The sequence below is a fragment of the Pantherophis guttatus genome, chromosome 7 (assembly GCF_059756535.1).
Source record: "Pantherophis guttatus breed Tessera chromosome 7, ASM5975653v1, whole genome shotgun sequence".
Lineage (NCBI taxonomy): Eukaryota > Metazoa > Chordata > Lepidosauria > Squamata > Colubridae > Pantherophis > Pantherophis guttatus.
Window position 1 is genome coordinate 88,505,691 of NC_142069.1, and position 19,878 is coordinate 88,525,568.

The following is a 19,878-nucleotide window of genomic DNA, read 5'->3' on the forward strand; positions in this document are numbered from 1 at the left end:
TAGCACGCGCGCCTTACTACACGACCGTAAATAATAAATCAAAAGATGGAGAGAGGGATTTGGAAGCTAAAATTCTTGCCTTTTTCTCCCTTGTCGTTAGCTTTTACGTTCTCCTTGGGTCCCTTAAGCGAGCAAATCCCTTTCAACTCATCCTGAGCTTTTACACCAAAGCCAGAAAAGCAGGGGTTTTTTTTAAAGACCAGGCAGATTTTGGGTATTTGCCGAACAAGGAAGTCCTCAAAAGTTACTCATCTTTTTTTTTTTGCAAACAATGGACCGACCATCTCAATAAAACCCTTCCTCCTTCTTCCGCGGCTGGCGGTGCTGATCAGATCCTAACCTCAGCCGGGCAAAGTCAAAATTGTGTTGCTGTGAAAATTGGGTCCTTTTACTTGGCTTTGCCTTCCTGACGTAGACCTGAGCTGCTTTTGAGGGGTTTATTTGGGGATCTTTTTCCCTGACAACTGCTACCTACTATTTTGTGAATGAAAGATAAGGAGAGAGAGAGAAAGAGAGGAAGGAATAGTGATGCAGCCCCTTAGCAGCATCCTCAAATATGCCTCTGCAAGACTCAGGGATCCAGACCGGCTCCCTCAATTCTGCTCCGCATCCAAGCAGCAAAATCCAAATTCCAAAATGCCTTGTGCCTGCCTGGGCAATGCCTCCGTCCATCCTCCTTCAAGTGACCCGAGAGCGGAAAAAGCAATCCGAAGGGAGAGAAAACCCCACACCCCAGGCGCCCTCCCTTCCCCTCCTCTCTCCCCCCCCACCCCTCTCCGCCGTTCTCCCCCTACCTTGCCGTGGCCTTGCTTCAGCCCGTCTGCCTCCTCCTCCTCCTGATCTTGAAGCCGCCTATACTGATCCAACCCATTTTAGAAGGGAAGAAGAAAAGAAAAAGAAGAAAAAAAAAAAAGAGAGAGAATCTTCTCCCAAGGCTCAGATGGGCTCCAGACTTCTTCTTTTTTTTCCTTTTATTTTCTCTCTCTCTCTCTCTCTCTCTCTCTCTCTCTCTCTCTCTCTCTCTCTCTCTCTCTCCAACCAGGGGTGTCTAGAATTTTCTGCTTTAAGCCAGGCGCGCAGCACCAAACTGCAGATGGGCGCTTTTGTTGTCAGTCCTCCCCAAAGCACAGCAAAGACAGCAAGAACACAACACAACAGCAGCGGCAGCAAGCAAAGCCCTCTTCATCTCTCCCTCCTTCCTTCTCTCCCTCCCTCCCTCCCTCCCTCTCTCTCCCTCTCTCTCCCAATCCCAAGCTCTCTCTCTCTCTCTCTCTCTCTCTTCATTCAAGATCCTTGACGCTTCTGAGCAGCCGCCAATGACCTCTCCTCGCCCATCTCTACCTATTACTCTCGCTTTCCCTGAGATAAAAGGACCTAGCTGGGTGGCAGTCAGCTGACCTCTCCAACTCTTAAAAAAAAGCAGAAGAGGCAAAAGGATGAGATTCTGGGAGTCATTTGCATCACAAAAGAACGAAGGGGCGGGGGGGGAGGGAGATCTAACTCTGGGCAAGAGGGAATTAAATATTTTATGGCACGTTTCCCCCTTTTATCGCCCGCCCAATTATCAAGGAAGGGGGAGGGGTGGGGGAGAGGAGGAGGAGGGGTGTGGAGGGGAGATGTTTAATTAAATTTCTCATAGGGGAAGGATGGGTTGACAGCTCACACACCTTTGCAGGAATGGAAGCCTAGCTCAGTGGCTAAGACGCCAATGGGGAATATTTGGCACCTCCTAAATGTAATGAAGGGACGCGGTGGCTCAGTGGCAAAGACGCTGAGCTTGTCGATCAAAAGGTCGGCAGTTCAGCGGTTCGAATCCTGAGTGCCGCATAATGGGGTGAGCTCCCGTGACTTGTCCCAGCTTCTGCCAACCTAGCAGTTCGAAAGCACGTCAAAAATGCAAATAGAAAAATAGGGACCACCTTTGGTGGGAAGGGAACAGCGTTGCGTGCACCTTTGGCGTTGAGTCATGCCGGCCACATGACCACGGAGACGTCTTCGGACAGCGCTGGCTCTTCGGCTTTGATACGGAGATGAGCACCGCCCCCTAGAGTCAGGAACGACTAGCACATATCTGCGAGGGGAACCTTTACCTTTACCTTTTTTAAGCCTAGCGCATTTAGGGAGAAAACCAGGCATGTTAACTCAGAGTGTTCTGGCTGATTATATTGTTACTTTGGCACAGCTCAAGCTGTATCATCTCTCTTCCGACGACTTAGGAAACACTTTGGTAGGGTGTCAATCATGCTTAAGGAAGATCTACGTCCTTGCCAACAACCCAGATGTGATCTACCACTTACTCAAAGGAATATCGCCTATCGGATGCAGGATCAGAGCAGAATAAAGGTAAAGGTAAAAGTTCCCCTCGCACACATGTGCTGGTTGTTCCCAACTCTAGGGGGTGGTGCTCATCTCCATTTCAAAGCCGAAGAGCCAGCGCTGTCCGAAAACGTCTCTGTGGTCATGTGGCCGGCATGACTCAACGCCAAAGGTGCACAGAATGCTGTTCCCTTCCCACCAGTGGTGGGATTCAAATTTATTTATTATTTATTTTCCATGGCTTAGGACCTGGTTATCTACGGGGCCGCCTGCTACCACCAATAGCCTCTCATCGGCCAGTATGCTCCCATAGAGAGGGGTTCCTCCGGGTGCCGTCGGCCAAACAATGTCAACTGGCGGCCCCTAGGGGGAGCACTTTCTCTGTGGGGGCACCTACGATCTGGAACGAGCTCCCCCCGGAGATACGGAGGATCCCGGATCTGCGCACCTTCCGTCGCGCGCTTAAGACTTTTTTATTTCATCAAGCTGGACTGGCCTAAATCTTCTCCCCCTTTTTAAATATAAATTTTAATTTGTTTGAAATTATGGGGGTATTTTAAATTTGTTCAGCCAAATTATTTAATTCGTTTTTATTCTATTTTAAATTTTTGTATTTATGTGTTTTATTCTGTGGCTGTTCACCGCCCTGAGTCCTTCGGGAGTAGGGCAGTATAGAAATTTAATAAAATAAAATAAATAAATAAATGTTATTTTATTATATTTTTATACCGCCCTTCTCCCGAAGGACTCAGGGCAGTGAACAGCCATAATAAAACAATATACAAGACAAATTTAAAAACCATATTAAAATAATTCAATTGTGGCCGAATTTAAAATCCCCATTCTAAAACCCTTATAAAACCATATTAACAACCGGTTCTCTGCCCTAATGATTTCTTCCAACAACCAGTTTGCCAAACTGCTCAGAAAGTTAACAACCGGTTCTCCCGAAGTGGTGCGAACCGGCTGAATCCCATCACTGCTTCCCACCAAAGGTGGTCCCTTTGACCTTGGAGGACTTCTGTTTCACCCATATGCTTAAGCAGGAGACCTTTATACAATTCTACACAAGTGGTTGTCCAGTCTCTTCTTAAAAATCTCCAGTGTTGGAGTACTCACAGCTTCCAAAGACAAGCTGTTGCACTGATTAATTGTTCTCAGTGTCGGGGAATTTCTCCTTCGTTCTAGGTTGCTTTTCTCCTTGATTTAGTTCCCATCCATTGCTTCTTGTCTTGCCTTCAGGTGCTTTGGAGAATAGCAGGTGGGAACATGAAGTCAAATTGTACTACAAGAGCCTGTAGTACAGTGGATTAAAGCACTGTTATTAACAACTGCTGCTTGCAATTACTGCAAGTTCAAATCTCACCAGGCTCAAGGTTGACTCAGCCTTCCATCCTTTCAAAGGTAGGTGAAATGAGGACCCAGATTGTGGGGGCAATAAGCTGACTTTGCATAAATATACAAAAGGATGAAGGCTATTGCTTAACGCATTGTAAGCCGCCCTGAGTCTCCGGAGAAGGGCAGCATATAAATTAAAGAAAAAAAAATGGTTCATCTTGAAAAAGCTAAGCAGGGTTCAACCATTGCATTCAGGTGGCAGACCGGGAGGGAAATTCATGACCACGGTCTAGATTGAGAAGCTTGGGGGGGGGAGGGAGAGATAATAAATTGGCAATACTGAACCAGTTCCATATGGCTGTCAAGGAAAAAAACTCAAGAGACATCTGTTAATACCCCTTTATAATACCTTGGTAAGGCCACACTTGGAATACTGCATCCAGTTTTGGTCGCCACGATGTAAAAATGATGCAGAGACTCTAGAAAGAGTGCAGAGAAGAGCAACTAAGAGGATTAGGGGACTGGAGGCTAAAACATATGAAGAACAGTTGCAGGAACTGGGTATGTCTAGTTTCCTGAAAATAAGGACTAGGGGAGACATGATAGCAGTCTTCCAATATCTCAGGGGTTGCCCCAAAGAAGAGGGAGTCAAGCTACTCTCCAAAGCACCTGAGGGTAGAACAAGAAGGAATGGGTGGAAACTAATCAAGGAGAGAAGCATCTTAGAAATAAGGAGAAATTTTCTGACAGTTAGAACAAATAATCAGTGGAACAACTTGCCTCCAGAAGTTGTGAATGCTCCAACACTGCAAATTTTTAAGAAGATGTTGGATAACCATTTGTCTGAAGTGGTGTAGGGTTTCCTGCCTAAGCAGGGGGTTGGAGTAGAAGACCTCCAAGGTCCCTTCCAACTCTGTTATTCTATTCTAACATCTGTCCTATAGCCAAGAATTGAACTCAACTAGAGCAAAATTCTATTCGGATTTGGGCGAATTAGAAATAAACCAAGGCATGAGCAGAAATTTAATTCAATTCTAACTCATGTAGAGTGACATCTCTTAGGGATGATTTGAACTGGCTATGATTGACTTTCCTTATATTTAAAATGATTTGTACCTAGAGGCTCCTGGATTCTGAGAGACTTCTGAATTCTCACGCTCCTGATCTCTTTATCAGGTTAGTAATTATGTTTAAATATTTCTATTCCCAGCTCTAGGATCCAATGCAGGTATCTGCTGGACTTAATGGTTCTTGTGTTGACGATACAAAGTCCAGCTCATCTCTTGAGTTTTCAGTACATACAGATTTTTCTGGTGGTCATAAGAGATTTAGGCTACGATTGTATCTCCACAGTTTCATCTTCCTTTTGAGCAATCTGTGATCCTTCTTTAGTGTGTCCCAAAGCAGAACAATGTGCCCAAGAAGAGCTAATCCTTTCTTGTATTTTCTATGAAATTCCCTCCCCGCCCCAATTTTGGATCTGTTTCCTTCCAATCCAGCATATGCTCTGTCCTACACTTTGGCAATAAAAATCAAAAACACCAAATACAAGTTGGGCGGATACGACCTCGTAGACGACCCTCACTCTGTCAAGGACATAGGAGTACTCATTTCTAATGATCTAAGCTCCAGAGCTCACTGTAACAGAATTGCCAAAAAGGCATTAAGAGTTGTTAACCTTATATTTAAGTTGTACCCTATAAAGAAAATCTCTATAAAATGTTTTATAGGTGGCACTTGCCACCAGCCAGAGTGGCAAGAATGTTCCCCGGCACGCCATCAACATGTTGGAAATGCAACCACCACAAAGGCACCTATTACCATATGTGGTGGACCTGCCCAATGGCGAAACAATATTGGCAAAGGATCAAAATACAAATAGAGGAAATAACACACCAAAAGATAGAACTAAGACCAGAAAGCTTCTTATTAGGCATAGTGAATGGATACTATGAAAAAGAAACAACCTATTTAATTATACATATGATAACAGCAGCACAAATACTATACGCACAACACTGGAAGAGTAGTGATATACCAACACCAGGTAAAGTAATCAATAAAATTATGGAATGTGCGGAATTAGATAGACTTGCAAAGGAATTACAAAATAGGGAAGAACATGACTTTTACTTAGTATGGGAAAAGTGGTATTGTTGGTTGAAAGATAGGAAAGAGATGAAGCAATAGGAAGTAAATAAAATGACCAAATATAATATGATGGAAACAAAGAACAGAAATAGGTCAACAAAGATCAATATTAGATAGACAAAAGGGAAGGACCAAATAAGGAAGAGTCAAAATACAAAGAGAAATGTATATGATAGTTGAGATAAACTGGACATGTATTGAAATGGATGTTTATATGTTTTTATGTTTTGTACGTTTCATTGTTCTGTTTAGTTTGTGCTTATAAATAAAAATTGGAGGGAAAAAAAAAAGAGTTGTTAACCTAATTTTGCAAAGCTTCTTCTCCGGTAACATTGTATTGCTAACTAGGCCATACAAAACCTTTGCCAGGCCAATTCTCGAACACAGCTCGTCTGCCTGGAATCCACACTGTATATCTCACATTAACACGATTGAGCGGGTCCAGAGGTATTTCACGAGAAGAGTCCTCCACTCCTCTGCTCACAATAGAATTCCCTATGCCACCAGACTTAAAATTTTGGGCTTGGACAATCTGGAACAGCGCCGCCTGCGGTATGATCTAAGCACAGTAACACAAAATTGTCTGCTACAACGTCTTACCTGTCAACAACTTCTTCAGCTTCAACCGCAATAATACACGGGCAAACAATCAATTCAAACTCCAGGTAAACCGTTCCAAAATTGATTGTAGAAAATACGACTTCAGCAACAGAGTGGTCAATTCCTGGAATGCTCTACCTGACTCTCTTGTTACATCCTCAAACCCTCACAGCTTCAGCCTCAAACTGTCTACCGTGGAGCTCACCCCATTCCTAAGAGGTCCATAAGAGGGGGTGCATAAGCGCACCACCATGCCTACCGTCCCTGTCCTACTGTCCCTCATTTATTTGTACTCATTTCTTTCATTCATACCCATATATGGATATTCATACCTGCTATCTGTCCATGTTTGACAAACTAATAAATAAATAAATAAAAATACCCAGCTCAGTGCAAAAATCCAAAGACAAGTTCCAAGCAGAAATCATAAACCTCGTTGCTACAGTGTTTAACTTTCCACCGTTTGGAAAGATTTCAGTTTATGCGGCAAGGAGGAAAGCTACCAGAATAATGATTTGTAAGAAGACACAAGAGACAGTTCTCAAAACAACAAGATGGTTCCCATCTGGTACTCAAGGATCAGAAAAGTTCCAGAAGGCATAAGGAAAATACAAAACGGAGACTAATCAACTCAAAGATGGGACCAGGCAGAGTCTCTTTTGAGGTTCACTCCAATTATTCGTCTTCTTTTAATGACCCCATTATCCCTTGTGGAGTGGAGTTTGGGCAACTAAATGGAGCTGAGTGTTTACTGGCCGGAGGCCCTTCCTGTCGCCAATGCAGAGTTTTATTCAGCAGATATATTCTCATTGTGCCCAGAGAGAGAAATATCTGCCTCCACCTAGGATCAAACTCACAGCCTCCTGATTATGAGGCAAGAGCTCTATATCTAGGCCACCGCACCACTTATTCACTCCAATTATTGGGTAACGAAAATTAGCTAGGTAGCCACACATGGCTAGTTATGTCTGTAGGGAGCCTCGGAGATGACCTTGGAAAAGCCAACCAGAAGCCATTAGGACAACAACAGGTGGAGAAACATGAGTTAAGCCTTGGAAGGTGTGAAAGTATTTGGACAAGACTGGCTCCCTCCTGACTCCACTGTATTTGAAAGGAAGAGACGGAAAACATACAGGCAGGTTTGCAAGATTCACTTATTATGGTCTATCTCAATGAAGTTTAGTTCGTGTTTTCTGGTAGAATTAGTTTCCTGATGAGATCAGCTTCATAGGGCTAAAAATGGATGAATAATATACAGAACACAATCATGCTTTTGGTTTGGAAAATGACAAGTAAAAGTTGCCAATCTGCATTTTATTTTTTATATGTCTTAGAGGGTATGGAGAGGAAAGATAAAGGAGGGAGGGAGGGAGGGAGGGAGGGAGAGAGAGAGAAAGAAAGAAAGAAAGAAAGAAAGAATCAAAGGTAAAAAGAAGGAAGGAAGGAAGGAAGGTAGAAAGAAAGGTAGAAAGAAAGAAGGAAGGAAGGAAGGAAAGTAGAAAGAAAGAAAGAAAAAAGAAAGGAAGACAGAAAGAAAGAAAAATAAAGGTAGAAAGAAAGGTAGAAAGAAAGAAAGAAAGAAGGAAGGAAGGAAGGAAGAAAAAGATAGAAAAACAAAGAAAGAAAAAAAGGAGAAAGGAAGAAAGAAAGAAAGGTAGAAAGAAAAACAAACAAACAAAAAAGGAAGGAAGGAAGGAAGAGAGAAAGAAAGAGAAAGAGAGAAAGAAAGAGAAAGAAAGGTAGAAAGAAAGAAAGAAAGAAAGAAAGAAAGAAAGAAGGAAGGAAGGAAGGAAGGAAGGAAGGAAGGAAGGAAGGAAGGAAGGAAGGAAGGAAGATAATGTTTTTAGAAGAATTGGAATATCTGATTTTGGAAAATCAAACTAAAAAAAAATGTAAAATATGCATTGTAGGATGTAAACAATTAAGCCATTCATTAGAACATGTTACTCCAAGTCTATTGGGCCCTCCAAAGAATGTTTAAAGTGGGATGTACAATATACTTTTTATGCTGGCTCTGTAAAAAAAAAAAATAGAAGTTTTATTTTTTTAAAAAAAACCTCATGTGATTTGTCTCATTCTGTTACAGCTTTGTTTTGGTTTCAAATTTACAGGCGCGTTAATAAAATTTCAGAAAGAAAAACATTTAAAGGTCTCAACGTGATGTCGAACTAGGTTTCCTAAAATGTTGAATTGGTCATTTGAAGAAGACTTTTGTTTTGATCAAGTTGAGCTACAGCAAAGAAGACCATGCTACTCCGTCACTGGATTCAATCCCCTGATTTTTAAGGAATGCAGTCATGAGACGCATTACTCAGGGGTGAAATTAGAAAATTTCCCCTACCGGTTCTGTGTTCATGGCTTGTTGGAGGGGGGGAGGTCATGTGACTGGGTGGGCATGGCCAACTCAACATCACTCACATCGAGGGGCTCCTCACCGGCCCCTCCCCTCCCAGCCACTCCTTGTCGCGAATGGCAGGAAAATGGGGAGGGGGATATTCCTGCCTACCATCCTTCCCTCAGTCTGTGCTGAGATTGAGGAATGGATGACAGGCAGGAAAATCCCCTTCCCCATTTTCCTGCCTTTCACGAAAACGGCTCCCTTCCAGCTGCTCCCACCCCGGCCCCCTCCCTCCTGGGGACTACCTTAAAAGGGACAGGTTGCAGCAGCTCTGTTCTGAATGGAGGGCGAAAAGTTAGCATTCTCTCTGCTGCATTTAACGTTGAATTCTGTGGAATATCGAGCGGCTGGAAGAGGTGAGTGGCGACCGGCCAGGTGTGGGTGGGGCCAAGGAGGGATAATTACTACTGGTTCGGCGAACTGATGCCCATAATTCCTAGCGGTTCACCCAAACCGGTCCAAACCGGTAGGATTTCACCCCTGACGTTACTTCTTCATTTTTGAAAGTTTTCTAGCCCCAAAATGAGTAGATGGCACATTATGTTGCTACATGGCCCAGATTTAATGACAAGCTCAATGAACAAGTCAATTCTACATAGGTATCAATATGTATCATATGTAACTTTTATTAATTTTCATAGGATAGGATGGGATAGGATAGGATAGGATTTTTTAAAAAAAAAATTGATTTATATGCCGCCCTTCTCCGGAGACTCAGGGCGGCTTACAATGCGTTAAGCAATAGCCTTCATACTTTTGTATATTTATACAAAGTCAGTTTATTGCCCCCACAAACTGGGTCCTCAATTTACCTACCTTAGAAAGGATGGAAGGCTGAGTCAACCTTGAGCCTGGGGAGATTCGAACTAGCAGTAATTGCAGGCAGCTGAATGATAAGGTAGGGTAGGGTAGGGTAGGGTAGGGTAGGATAGGATAGGATAGGATAGGATAGGATAGGATAAACCTTTATTGTCACTTTTTTCTGTGAACACACTGGCACACATTAAGAAAAAGGAAATTCTGATGCCTGCTCCCGAAAGAAAATAAATATTTAACCATAAGGTACCACTAAAGGTTCCCCTCGCACACATGTGCTAGTCATTCCCGACTCTAGGGGGCGTTGCTCATCTCAGTTTCAAAGCCAAAGAGCCAGCGCTGTCCAGAGACGTCTCCGTGGTCATGTGGCTGGCATGACTCAACGCCAAAGGCGCACAGAACGCTGTTCCCTTCCCACCAAAGGTGGTCCCTATTTTTCTACTTGCATTTTTTACCTGCTTTCAAACTGCTAGGTTGGCAGAAGCTGGGACAAGTCACGGGAGCTCACCCCGTTACGCGGCACTAGGGATTCGAACTGCTGAACTGCCGACCTTTTGATCGGGGGGGGGGGCAGAACCGGTTCGGTGACGTCATATCATCACCGCTACCGGCTCAGCGGAACTGGGCGGAACCGAGAGGAACCCACCATTGCAGTGTTTACAATCTTAGCACCTAAACCTTACAAAATTTCTGATTGTCATGAGAATACTTCCATACTGCAACAGGATAAAAAACATCAATATTCTATAAATGCACTCTTTTAATACATCTGCTTTCCCCTCAAAGACTGATTTAAGTCTAACAGATAAATGTAAAAAAACCCTCTTTACATCTTACCATTCATTTTTCTTATATTCCTATTCTCAAGATTTGCAGTATCGTGAAACAAAGCACCCGTATTCTTTTACGATCGTATACAACTCATAACCTGCCTCTAAAATATTTCTATTTGTAGACTTTTAAAAGCCTTCAGCCTCGCCAGGGTGTTTTATCAGCGCCGTAATTGTTGAATGGAGTTAAATATTTTATATTTAGATATGGAAAATATAGGCTTCGAGCGAAGTTTGACTTTTAAAAACCCAGATGCTTTATCCACATTTTCGGCTATTGATAGCGGGAGGAGGTATCGAAATGAAATGAAATTTCTTTTTTATGGCACCGTTCCAGCATTATAAATAAAGGGGGGTGGGGAGGGGGAAGGAAATGGATGGCGACTGTGAATACATTGCCAAAAATTATTACAAAGCAACACAACACCAAATGTAAGATATATACAGGGGCGGAAAGCTGGGGGGTTCGCAGGGGTTTGGGAGAATCTCTAGCTAAGGTTCTGTGCAGTTCAGAGAGCCCGCAAATCCCAACTCCTGTCTGGCCCCGCTCACCCTACCCCGCCCCTCCCAGGAGTCCCCACACGGCCTGTTTTGTATGCAAGTAAGTGCAGGGTGCGCGTGGAGGCTCGGGGAGGACGAAAAACGGGCCTACCAGAAGTTTGGGAAGGCCAGAAAAGGGGCCCGTTTCCGGCCTCCAGAGGGCCTCCCGGAGGCTCAAGAAAAGCCTCCAGAGCCCAGGGAGGACAAAAATGCACACCCCCCCGCCGTGGTGCAGGCGGCCAACTAGGCCACGCCCACTATGACCACACCCACCCAGCAACTGGGCAGAGAACCCCTTGCTAAAATTTTTGAAGCCCATCCCTGGAGATATATATATATATGTGTGTGTGTGTGTATCTATCTATCTATCTATCTATCTATCTATCTATCTATCTATCTATCTATCTATATGTTTATGTAAGTTTTCAAGGGTATATATGTGCGTACAGTTAATATCTCAGGTTTCTTCCCGTGTAATTGTAGACATATCCTTAAAAGGGTAGTAGCGACGTTTCGACGAAATCGCATTCGTCATCTTCTGGCTGAAGTTGATGAAGTTGAAGATGACGAATGCGATTTTGTCGAAACGTCGCTACTACCCTTTTAAGGATATGTCTACAATTACACGGGAAGAAACCCGAGATATTAACTGTACACACATATATACCCGTGAAAACTTACATAAACAGATAGATGATAGATAGATAGATAGATAGATAGATAGATAGATAGATAGATAGAGATAGAGATAGAGATAGAGATAGAGATAGAGATAGAGATAGAGATAGAGATAGAGATAGAGATAGAGATAGAGATAGAGATATATTACAAACTATTCTAAAAATATGAGTTCCAGGTATATTAGTAAAAAAAGAAGCAGACATACTGCGAACTCCGGAACTTAAGATTTTAAAATTTTAAAAGAATTTTAAAATCTTTTAAAAGAATTAAAATTTTATTTTACTAAGCTAATATCCCCTAAAAACAATCTCTTTAGATGATCCTCAAATCTGGAAATAATTAGGGAAAGAAAAGCACTTCTCAGAATATTGTACAATGGACACCGTAATACAAGCAAAGACTCGAGACTTGCTTAGACTTGCAAGGGCAAAAATGTTCACAATAAAAACTCTCATTTAATCTACCTACCAATAGTGTGTCCAGAGGAACATTAAAATAGGCAATAGAAAAGCCCATGTGTATTTATTCAGGATTACAGATGATCCTCGACTTATATCAGTTCACTTTAGTGATCGTTCAAAGTTATGACGACACTGAAAAGAGCGACTCACACAACCCTTTTTCAGACTTACAACCATTGCAACACCTCCGTGGTCACGTGATCAAAATTCAGAAGCCTGGCAACTGACTCGTATTTATGACGGTTGTAGTGTCCCGGGATCATGTGACTTGGGGAAGCCAGATTCACTTAACAACCGTGTTACTAACTTAACAGCTGCAGCGATTCACTTAAGGACTGTGGTAAGAAAGGTCGTAAAATGGGGCAACATTCAGCTAACAACTGTCTCGCTTAGCAATGGAGGTTTTGGGGCTCAGTTGTGGTCTTAAGGCGAGGACTATCTATGCATTAGGTCAATAACCTTCAAGAAAGGATTTGTGCAGTGGTGGGATTCAAATAATTTAATAACCGGTTCTCTGTCCTAATGACCGGCTGGGTGGGCATGGCCATGGTGGGCGTGGCCAGGGGGTGTGACAGGCAGAACTTGGCCTCCTGCACCCCCCTGGGAGCAAAAATGGGCTATGGGGGGGGAGAAACGTGTAGGTCCTCCCTCCCTCCTTCTCTTGTTCCCTTTCTCCTTCTTCTTCTTGGTGGCACAGTGGTTGGAATGCAGTATTGTAGGGAAATTCTGCCCACTGTCAGGAGTTCGATTCTGACCGGCTCAGGGTTGACTCAGCCTTCCCTCCTTCTGAGATTGGTAAAATGAGGACCCAGATTGTGGTGATGGTGGGGAGAGGGGGGAGGCAATATGCTGACTCTGTAAACCACTTAGAGATAACTATATTTGTCCATCTCTGCGCACTCTTAAGATTGTCCTAATTAAATCTTCTTCTGATGGTAAGATTTCCTTCTTCCAATTTTGCGCATAGTTGCGCATATGCGGGCTACTTATGTACAAATGAACAAAAGAAATCAAGGAGAAAGAGGATACAGGAGATTACGAAGTGTGGTGTAGGTGGTATGAATGGTTGGAGAATAGGAAAAATGAGAAAGAGGAAGAAAGGAGAGAGGGGAGAAAAAATGCTGAAGATCAAAGTACAATCTAGATGAAAGAAAGAAAGAATGATGGAAAATAAATTGTTGAATAAGATAAAGTTAAAATATGTGTGAATAGATGTAAATAGTAAGAAAGGATCACTTCGAAGTAGCTGTTGTGGCTCCGTTAACTGAGCCTGTGTCATCGGCAGGAGAGGACTCCGAGATTGAAGGAGAGGAGTTGGCAAGGCCTCCCTCTCCAGGACCCTCCTCTCTGGCAATGCCTTCGGTGTCCGCCGAAGGGCAAGAGATAGGGCCGGGGCCAAGCACGTCCACACGTCCACACAGCCACAGATGGACAGTGATGAGGATAATGAATCTTGGCTGGATCCACGCCAGCGTCGCAGAGATAAGCGCGCGCAACAGAAGAAAAGGCATGCCTGAGATTAGGCTGAGTCACTGGACCACACCCCACAGGGTATAAAAGGGAGCATGGTGGCCAGTCAAACCTTGTGACGAACAAAGCTGAAAGCTTCCACGCCATTCTGCATTGCCGGACTTTTTGCTATAGACTTTGCTGGATTATCTCTGGACTTGATTAACTCCGTAATTATTGAGCTGTTTCTTTTGATGTACCAGAAGTGGGGAGAAGTTATCTCTCCTCTTCGTAAGTAATAAACTCTTGGCAGGCAGCCACTAGGTTGTTGCCAAGTTCCGTTATCATAAGGAAAAGGATTTTGCCAGCTGGTTTGGTCTTTAACTCTTGAACGTCTGTTGGTGTGTGTGCGTGTGGGACGGGAACAGAACAGTAGCTGAAGGGAAAAGTGATATGTATATAACTTTTGTTTTTAATGTTTTCAAAATAAAAAACATTTTAAGAAAAAAAGATAACTATAAAGCATTGTAAAGCGGTATATAAGTCTAAGGGCTATTGCTGTGAAAGTGAACGGGCAACTGAGCTGCTCCACCTTATTAATGGTTGACTAACAATCACACAAACTAATTCCAATCATTTCTGTTCACTTGCGCTGGCCAGAGCTCTCTGTTCCACCTTCTCATTAGCTTTTCTCCTTCCAAAGCAGAAAACAAAACAGAAAGGATAACGATTGCTTCGTTATGCACCCAACCTAATTACTTTGTTCTTTTTTTTTTAAAGCTGCATAGTTGATGCCGTACAGGCAAACCAAATTAAAATACAAAACTTGCAGATCTTAACAGTAGGCGACCTAGATTTTAAAGAAATATTTTCAGTGGGTACGGAGATATTATTCAAAGCTTTTGCGAGAATATCTTTCTTCATCTGCGACTGGGGTTGGAAAAAACAGGCACGGAACAATACGCTGGGGAAGTAACTGCACCCGGTCATATTCTGGAGAGTTTTCTAGGTGCAAATTCAGAAAGCAAATTGGTCACCCTTGTAATATGCCTAAGACAATGGAAAGAGTGGGACGCACTTTATTGATTTATTTGTTGATTTATTTATTGGCTCGATTTATATGCCACCCTTCTCCGGAGACTCAGGGCGGCTTACAATGCGTTAAGCAATAGGCTTCATACTTTTGTATATATCTGCTTAGTAGGGCTTTTGCCCCCCCCCCAAAGCGGTGTTCTTTTTTATACAAAGTCATCTTATTGCCCCCACAATCCGGGTCCTCATTTTACCTACCTCGGAAGGATGGAAGGCTGAGTCAACCTTGAGCCTGGTGAGATTTGAACTTGCAGTAATTGCAGGCAGCTGGTGTTACTTAACAACACTTTAGTCTGCTGTGCCACCAAGGCTCTAATCATTTCAACATGCAATCATAAAATGCCAAATCATTTCAACATGCAATCATAAAATGAATGAACAGCAATATTTTCAGGACAAACGTTTCAGTGGAAGGATTTTAAAAAAAAGTATCAAAGAGATCATGCAAGTCAATTAACAGTTTTTTTTTTTTTTTGAAACGTAACCTAGGATGGGAAGACATTTTCTGACCGTGAGAACAATTAATCAGTGGAACAATTTGCCTCTTGGAGTTGTGGATGCTCCATCACTACAGGTTTTCAAAAATAGATAGGACAATCATTTAACTGGGATGATGTGATGGTATAAGGTTCCTGCCTTGAGTAGCGGGTTGGACTAGAAGACCTCCAGGGTCCCTGCCAGCTTTATGATTCTGTGATCTATATTGAAATCCTACAGGTTTTTCAAAAATAGATAGGACAATCATTTCACTGGGATGATGGTATAAGGCAGGGGTGAAATGGTCCCAGTTTGGACCGGATCGCCCGATCCGGTAGCAATGGAGGCAGGTGGTTCGGAGAACCGGTAGCAAAAATCTCTGCCCTCACCCCCCATGCCCAGCTGAGCCGCACAATCATCAGAGGCTTTTTTTTTTACTTTTAAAAGCATTTTTTCTACAACCTCTTCGGCTGAAAAAATGCTTTTAAAAGTAAAAAAAAAAAAAAAAGCCTCTCCCGATCAGGCAACTCAGCTGGGATCGTCAGAGGCATTTAAAAGAAAAAAAGCCTCTGCCGATCAGGCAACTCAGCTTGGATCGTCAGAGGCATTTAAAAGAAAAAAAGCCTCTGCCGATCAGGCAACTCAGCTTGGATCGTCAGAGGCATTTAAAAGAAAAAAAGCCTCTGCCGATCAGGCAACTCAGCTGGGATCGTCAGAGGCATTTAAAAGAAAAAAAAAGCCTCTGCCGATCAGGCAACTCAGCTGGGATCGTCAGAGGCATTTAAAAGAAAAAAAAAGCCTCTGCCGATCAGGCAACTCAGCTCGGATCGTCAGAGTCATTTAAAAGAAAAAAAAGCCTCTGCCGATCAGGCAACTCAGCTGGGATCGTCAGAGGCATTTAAAAGAAAAAAAGCCTCTAACGATCAGGCAACTCAGCTGGGATCGTCAGAGGCATTTAAAAGAAAAAAAAGCCTCTCCCGATCAGGCAACTCAGCTTGGATCGTCAGAGGCATTTAAAAGAAAAAAAGCCTCTGCCGATCAGGCAAATCAGCTTGGATCGTCAGAGGCATTTAAAAGAAAAAAAAAGCCTCTGCCGATCAGGCAAATCAGCTTGGATCGTCAGAGGCATTTAAAAGAAAAAAAGCCTCTGCCGCTCAGGCAACTCAGCTTGGATCGTCAGAGGCATTTAAAAGAAAAAAAAACCTCTGCCGATCAGGCAACTCAGCTGGGATCGTCAGAGGCATTTAAAAGAAAAAAAAGCCTCTGCCGATCAGGCAACTCAGCTTGGATCGTCAGAGGCATTTAAAAGAAAAAAAAGCCTCTGCCGATCAGGCAACTCAGCTTGGATCGTCAGAGGCATTTAAAAGAAAAAAAGCCTCTGCCGATCAGGCAACTCAGCTTGGATCGTCAGAGGCATTTAAAAGAGAAAAAGCCTCTGCTGATCAGGCAACTCAGCTTGGATCGTCAGAGTCATTTAAAAGAAAAAAAAAGCCTCTGCCGATCAGGCAACTCAGCTTGGATCGTCAGAGGCATTTAAAAGAAAAAAAAGCCTCTGCTGATCAGGCAACTCAGCTGGGATCGTCAGAGCCTTTTGAAAGCATTTTTTTACAACCTCTTCACTGAAGAGGTGGTAGAAAAAATGGTTTTAAAAGTAAAAAAAAAAAATTGGTCATGCCCACCCAGTCACATTACCCCCCCAAGCCACGCCCACAGAACCGGTAGTAACAAATTTTAGATTTCACCACTGGTATAAGGTTCCTGCCTTGAGTAGACGGTTGGACTAGAAGATCTCTGAGGTCCCAGCCAGCCTTATGATCCTGTGATCCGTATTTCCTAACCAGCATAAAGCTCAGCATGGGATCTCAACCAGTCATTAACTTTCAGCCTACTCTAGGTTATTGAGCTAATATTTTATGGTAGAAAGCTGTGTCTTCTACCAAATACCTTGTAAATATCTTGCAGAAAAATCTGAAGTAAACCAACAGTAAGCGAGATCATAGTTTTCTACACAATGCGCAATTAATTCTTGATCATAAGATGTGAAACTTTTCATGGCTTTCAAATGGAATGAACTCCATTTTTTAGAGCAGAATTCTCATTGAATTTTATTATTAGTCTAAATGGCTGTATAAAGCAGAGACATCACCCTGCCAATAAAAGTGTGCATAGTCAAGGTGATGGTTTTCCCAGTTGCAATGGATGGTTGTGAAAGTTGGACCATAAGGAAGGCTGAGTGCCAAAGAATGGAGGCCTTTGAACGATGGTGCTGGAGAAGACTCCTGCGAGTCCCTTGGACTTCAAGGCCATCCAACCAGTCAGTCCTAGAGGAGATCGACCCTGACTGCCCTTTAGAAGGCCAGATCCTGAAGAGGAAACTCAAATCCTTTGGTCACCTAATGAGAAGGAAGGACTCCCTGGAGAAGAGCCGAATGCTGGGAACGACGGAGGGCAAAAGAAGAAGAAGAGGACGGCAGAGAACGAGGTGGCTGGATGGAGTCACTGAAGCAGTCGGCGTGACCTTAAATGGACTCCAGAGGATGGTAGAGGACAGGAAGGCCTGGAGGAACGTTGTCCATGGGGTCACGATGGGTCAGACACCACTTCGCAACTAACAACAACAACAAAATGGCTGTATGCAAACTCCTTTCTCTGGAGTTGGCGCTTCTACTACTACTACTAATATGAAGAATTCCAGAATTGCTTTATTTTGTAATATAGATTTCTCCAATGTGATATCTTTTTATAAAGTGCTCCGAGACATTTTGGAGATCTTTACCCTGGGAAAACTGCTCTAGATTTTAAGCTTACACAATTAGCGCGTATCTAGATACAAACATACACCAGGTTATAAGAACAGAATGCAACAGAATCCTTTTGAGTATGCAGACAGGTCGAAGCCAAATTACAATAATTAACACAGATTTTTCTTTTGCTCTGACAAACTAAGCACCTTCCTCTGTACCTATTTAAAAAAAACATTGATTAGCCTTACATTGGTACCAGAATAGCAGCAACAAATACTCTAACAGCTGGACAACACATAAATACTACTGACATTTTATCATATAAAATAACTTAAAGTCTCAACAAACATTAAGGGTGAATAAACAAATCCTAGAATTCACACATCAGACGATTGCATCCATAATGTGGGCTGTTTCTATTTTTTAAAATATAAGTCACTTTAGATTGATACCATTTAACATTAAATTAATTTTTAAAAAAAACAATCAGCAATAACTATTTTTGCAAGTTATTCTTTATTTTTTTTTTAATTCATCGATTTAACCAAATCTCCAAGCTTTGTATTAAGTATCAATTAACAGGATTTTGAGGGACATGGTGGCTCAGTGGCTAAGATGCTGAGCTTGTCGATCGAAAGGTCGGCAGTTCAGCAGTTCGAATCCCTAGTGCCGCGTAATGGGGTGAGCTCCCGTTCCTTGTCCCAGCTTCTGCCAACCTAGCAGTTCAAAAGCACTTAAAAAATGCAAGTAGAAAAATAGGGACCACCTTTGGTGGGAAGGGAACACAGTTCCGTGCGTCTTTGATGTTTAGTCATGCCGGCCACATGACCACGGAGACGTCTTCGGACAGCACTGGCTCTTCGGCTTTGAAATGTAGATGAGCACCGCCCCCTAGAGTCAGGAACGACTAGCATACATGTGCGAGGGGAACCTTTACTTTTACCTTTAACAGAATTTTAGGATCTTGAATGACAGTACTAGCTGCTGCCCGGTCTATATTAAGAGGACACATGGAATATCTATGTATTGGCTAGATTGCCAATAATCCATGCTATTTATTTTAGTCTTTATGAAGATTAATTTTTTCTGGTTCCCGACGGACAATTCTTAGTATGATGTTGCAATCTATAGATGTTCAGCAGAAGAATAAAATGCAGATTAGTAAAAGCCAGCAATGTGTCAGGCATGGAAGACCAGGTATGTTGTGGCCCGCCAGTGGCCAGCAGATCTGGCAGCAGATTCAGACAGTGAGGAGGTTGGGGAGGAACATGGGCCAGTCCTGGAGTCTGGGGAAGGCTCTGATGAGGGCTCTGCGTCAGAGGCAGAGAGAGGGCCAGGGCCGTCTGACAGTTGTCAGCTGCCTTCGGAGTCGGACATCAGTGGGGCAGAAGAACAGCTGGAGCCTGTTCCCAGTGTGCCCATGTGCAGAGCTGCCAGGAGCAGGGAACAGCTAAGGAACAAGGGTCGACTCAGGAGTAAAGCCACAGATGGACGGTGAATGGCCCCTTGCATAGGGAATAAAGAGGAGCAAAAGGGGAGGGGAGTTTGCAGGAGACAATTAGTTCAATTCATTAGAGTGAAGATCTGTTCCTGACTTCTTGCCAAGTATTGTCTGCTACACAGTGGCGTTTGGAAGATATCGGCCTGGCAGCTCTCCAAGCCTGATAAAGGACTGTAGTTGTGAAATCTCTTGAAAGATTGTTGGCCGGGATTTTGCTGGAGAGGAATTCCCTTTAAACTAAATAAAAGGGGGTTTATCAGGACGAGGAGTCAGCTTCGTGCTTTTGGGAGGCCTAGGTCAGAAGAAGGTTTATATGTGAAGATTCAATTAAACTCTTTTATTGCTACTCATGTCTATGCAAAGGAACCTTCTCAAAAAAAACCAGTTAGCACCTGCTTGGAGTTAGATAAGGGACCACAGAATTCAAGGGAGGTTCGACTTAATTCACTTGTGGCTACATAGAGATTCTAGACCCGTGATGGTG

At 43.1% G+C, this 19,878-nt stretch overlaps 1 protein-coding gene across 22 annotated transcripts in view; it reads right to left on the reverse strand.

Annotated features, from left to right (window-relative positions):
• Positions 1 to 19,878, reverse strand: part of MAGI2 (membrane associated guanylate kinase, WW and PDZ domain containing 2) — a 630,648-nt gene that overhangs the window by 415,782 nt on the left and 194,988 nt on the right. For 4 of the 22 annotated variants that reach the window (XM_087873404.1, XM_087873403.1, XM_087873402.1 and 1 more), the window contains exon 1: positions 795 to 1,235. The exons of the other annotated variants lie outside the window; for them this stretch is intronic. The gene's annotated coding sequence lies outside the window, so the exon portion shown is untranslated. Of the gene's footprint in view, positions 1 to 794; positions 1,236 to 19,878 lie in introns of those variants that run through there. 22 annotated transcript variants of the gene reach the window in all.